General features: G+C 40.1%; 1 protein-coding gene across 2 annotated transcripts in view; it reads left to right on the top strand.

Annotated features, from left to right (window-relative positions):
• Positions 1 to 330: 330 nt before the first annotated feature.
• LOC102302438 (E3 ubiquitin-protein ligase HECTD1) overlaps positions 331 to 4,842 on the top strand; it is a gene marked incomplete at its 3' end in the record, with an annotated part of 32,065 nt that continues 27,553 nt past the window's right edge. For both annotated transcript variants that reach the window (XM_014330746.2, XM_014330745.2), the window contains 1 exon segment: positions 331 to 540.

The raw sequence follows: 4,842 nt of genomic DNA, 5'->3' as shown, positions 1-4,842 counted from the left end.
TCTAGTAATCTAACTATACATGGCTGTTGATGCAGGGACAGTGGCAAACGGCCACTTGCACATGCTACTTCGTGGCTCTACATAAGTACAAATTAAAGTTTAAGGGAGATGTGGGAGCTGTTTGGGGACATCTGTAAATTTAAATCCACGCCGTGCTAATATTCAGTGTGTTATATATTATTTTTTTAAAATGATATTTATGTGAGAGCTCGTGATTTACAAGTCGTGATATATACATTTTTGAGAATAATTAAGAATATTAATGAAAAAAATGAAGCGAATAGCTTTTGAACATTGGCATTTACGAGGCAGATAGTGACCTCTGAAGGCAGCGGGCTCAATCGCCTCAGCTCTCCATTTCAGTCCGGTCTGTTGTGTTTTGCGGGCCGCCGTCCACTCTGACCTCTTAAGACTCTTTGAGAAGAAATGGAAACACCTTGACGTAACTCCCGACACAAACGGCTCTATACCCTGTATTTGAACCCTGAAGAATTATTCATACACTTGTCGATCGTCTCTCTGTCGAAAAGAGCAAAAACGGTGAGTGAATCGTTCTGCTGGTGACCTGAAGATCGAGGCCGTTGTCGCTTGAGTTTTGTGTCCGCTGTTTCATCGTGGCCTCTCGGCTCTCGTGGAACTCGAGTCCGGTGGTTTCCCTTTAGAAGTCCGAGGCCGCATGTATAGTTGGTTGACAAAGCAAGCATAAAATACAGATATAAATGATTTGAATAGTTAAAAAAAACATTTTTGGACCAGACGCTTCAGTTGTTAGTAGGGAGAAAGCTTTTTTGTTGTTAAAGTCAGCTTGCTTTTGAAAGCTAACGTGGTGCTAAGGCTATCTAATCGGCTAACATTAGCCGGCTTTCCGGGTTTCGGTACATGAAATTACTTTTATATTGAGCGACAAACAATTGTATGACTTAATTGAAAGCAGCCGAGTCTGAGGTTGAGGGATTATGGAGATTTCTTTGAGTTTTATTTCGTTTTATCGGCCTGAAATCGGCCAATGCTTTACATTAGCGAATCTGGAAGTGAAGCTACTACTCGACTATAAAACTGTATGTACCCAACTGGACAGCTAACTCTTAAGGCTGATCGCTTCCAATAACATAGTTGTTCTATATCTCTTAAGTTGGTTTGTGTGAATAGTTCGACTCCGTATGGCTCGTCAAATAATAAAAATTGCGGTCATACGATTAGCTCTCTCGGATATGGCTGAACGTGTTTGTTTTCCATTAGTCATAACAAAGCTTTCTTTGCCCGACTTTTTAACATTGCGTATATATAAAGTATAAAAGTTTGAATTCAACATGGGAACATTTAAATGTTGATTTCTTGTGTTACTACATCAACATTTATTTTTATATTATTGTTTTGTTTTATTTACCTAATGGTCACTTCTCTTAACAGTTTGCTGTGTAACTGTTATGTGATGTGTAACTTTTATTATGTTGGTGTACTGTAACTGTTTCACCATATTGTGAGCGTGGCAGCTGTTCTGTAGGTTTCAATCATGTCAAGCGAACTTTGCCGAATTACTGAGTAATAAATGTCCATGTTTCAATTGCTGTCTTTCTGGTTTAAGAAATGCTTTATGGAGAGCTTACATTCTTTTAATCTTGTCTCAGGTATCCACTCCTTATTGGAAAAGCTATGTTTCGGCAAGTTGGTTTCAACAAAATCAGTACAGTCTATGCGAAAGTAATTTTTTGTGATTAGATAATTTAACAAAGTTTTACAGGTGTGTGTTCTCCAGTATGTGTTGGTGTTAAATTAGTTTTCTTTTTAGTCTACCTACATTTCCCTAAGAAGCTTTTCCATTTGCCAGATCGCTGTAAGTACAATAAGAATTGGTTCTTAATACTTGCCTGGTTAAATGCTGCCATATTTACCTCTGAAGTTGGATGTCAGAACTGTGAGTGAGGTCACTTCCAAATTGATTGTTTCATTTGTAGTCAGATTTTCTCAGTTTCTAATAGAATTTTCAGCTGGAATGCCCCCTCAAGTCTGACTTGCGGTGCATTCCTGAATAAGTTGTAATTCCTGAGTTCCTCGTTGGAAATTGAATTTGGAATACCTATTCGAACACACAGCAACTGCCAAGTTAACAATTCATAGCAGTCCTTAACGTGTGCAGTAGTAAAACTTTTCATATGTGCTACCAGTATTGTGTCTTTGTGACTCACTAATCCTGCAAATGTCTGTGTCCACGTATACTTTTTGGTCAGACAGAAGGAGGAGATGAGATTTCCCCCACCCGAAATGCACTCCCATGCACGTTCTAGGATCCTGACTGTGTGTCACTAGAATTGAATGATGTAAGCAATTGTCCAATGTTGATTGGCTGACAGGTGGGCCAAAATGAAAAAGGGAGCAATAGTGGAGTTTACTGGGAACAGGGAAACTGTGAAAGAAATTTTGTGGATGAAAAATTAATGCATGAAAAGCACAGACAGTGGCTGCAGTGGACACATTTCATTTTTCACAACACTTGTTCTTGCTTGAGCTCTTTGAATGTTAGAAATTGGCTCAGTGAAGCTGGAGGATGAACGCCAACTTTTTTTCCACTCGATAAAAGTTAATGTGAGGGATTCTGGTGGTTAGGGACAAATGCAATCGCATAGCAGGATGCTATACACGGGCCAAACTTCAGTCAGGAGAACAACTGAGATTATTCATCCACAATACGAGGTTAGTTATTAATATACTGCAACAACATGGGAATAGAACAGCTGCGAGAGAATTCAGCATTAATGAATCAATGTTACGGAAGTGGAGGAAGCGCAGTTTTTGGCTTTCCCCATATTTCAAAAGTGCTTCATCTCTTTGCTATGACTGTCGCATAATTTGCAGATGATAATGGTATTAGCCGCTGCGATGCTTTCGACCAAAACAGGCGCAGCTTGACGACATCATCGCGATAGAGTGATATAGTCAAAATCTCTATCGTTGGCCAAATTTATATAGTTTCTATCGTATATCGTTTATATCGCCCACCCCTACACAGCACCACCTCATACAAACTAAAATATTTTTTTTTCAACTGTATAAGACAATTGTTTTATCACCCTTTTCCAATAGGGTGATAGTACCTGGTACCAGGTACATTTTTAGTACCTACTCGACTAGGGTTTCAAGTGATCCCAAAAATATGACGTGCCACCTATTGGCTAGTCGGTCGCATTACTCGATGAGTCACAAGAGCTTTGTCAGATGTTGCCACACATGCAGTTCATATCAATTGATCAATTCTTACAGGGTGACAGTAGCTGAGCTGTATCCCTCCATGCTGCAGGAAAACTTTGTGAGAGAACTGGAGGTGCAGAGGGAGAGTGGTGGCAGGGCGTTAAGAGTGTTGTGATAGTAGCGTCTGGAAACGCTGACTTTACTGAAGTTATTGTGTTATGGCACATGCCATCGCCAGATCTTCTATATTATAAATTCGAACTATATCTTAAAGCTTTGATATACTAATGGCTGACCTAAAGTCTTGGTTGTTATATATAGTGCAGCGGTCCCCAACCCCCCGGGGCTCGGACCAGTACCGGTCCGTGAGTTATTTGGTACCGGGCCGCGAGAGTTGAGGCTCAGGTGTGAAATGTATAGTTTTCAGGGTTTTTATCGGTTTTCAGCGTTATTTTGTTATCATTTTTATCGTTTACTCGGTTTTCCTTGGTCTTTTCACGTGTGTTATGAATAAATTTTCTTTTTTTCGATACCGGTACTAGTTTTATTTTGTTGTATTTATCCGCGACACCTTAAAGGCCGGTCCATGAAAATATTGTCGGGCATAAACCGGTCCGTGGCGCAAAAAAGGTTGGGGACCGCTGATACAGTGGATTTCACTATCTAATGTTTTGAACAGTAACTAATGCTTTTAGACTAGAAAGTGGTTTCTATGAGGCATCCTTCCAATTCTCAGCTACACTCAAAGAGGCTAGACAACCTCCACAGGGTAAGCTTTGGTCATGAACAGGAAGAATGAGAAAGTGTTTTCTGTCACACTGTGTAATTCCCAACTTCTGTCTGGACTTGGACAATAGAAACACTATCAGGGGTTAAAAGGTGTTAGGGGGAGGGCCAGCCAAATTCTGTCTTGCTGTGGTTGCCCCATGGTGGTGGTGGGGTTGAGAAGAGGTCAGGATGCACAGGATGCCAGTTGTGATGATTAATCTGTGGATAAGAGGATCTGCATCAGCACAGCCTGTTTATATCCAGACAGTCAAACAAGCAAGCAGACTTCAAATTAGCCACTAATCAACTTAGGGTGCAACCAACAGACTCTCAGCAGGGACTGCTGCATGGTAATGCTTCTGAACAGAGCCTCTGGTTTGAAGACGTGTTTAACAATAAAAAAATTCTAACTTGGTTTTGAGTTTTGCATTGTCACAGTAAACTTAATGTTTATAGGCTGCTGCTTTCAGTCAGTGGCTGGTAGGAGTATAGTTGCAACAATAGTCAAGATTTCAAAGCCTTAATATAAGTGCTTTGGGAGCTGCCATTTGTATTTTTTTTTTTTTTTTTTTTTTTTTTTTTTTTTTTTTGGGAGCCACAAGTGACCGCGAATGAAAGGGTGGAGTGCCAAGTTTATCAAGCTACATCCAGAAACCTATATGGATACAGTGTACAAATACAAGTAGCTGCTGGTGGGTACTAAATAACAGACTAATGAAACTGAAAAGTTTCACTCACCAAAACAGAAGTACAAATGTGGATGGTCTGTACCTCAAAGTAGAGCTGGGCGATAGAACGATAACGATATGTATCGCGATATAACTTTTACTCGATAGAGAAATTAAGCTATCGCGATAGACCTCGCCGCTCTTGTCCTCTTAAAAAAAA

This window comes from Haplochromis burtoni, unplaced genomic scaffold (genome assembly GCF_018398535.1).
Source record: "Haplochromis burtoni strain Fernald_Lab_line unplaced genomic scaffold, NCSU_Asbu1 Contig_996, whole genome shotgun sequence".
In the NCBI taxonomy this organism is placed as follows: Eukaryota; Metazoa; Chordata; class Actinopteri; order Cichliformes; family Cichlidae; genus Haplochromis; species Haplochromis burtoni.
This window is presented reverse-complemented; position numbering and strand designations above follow the sequence as displayed.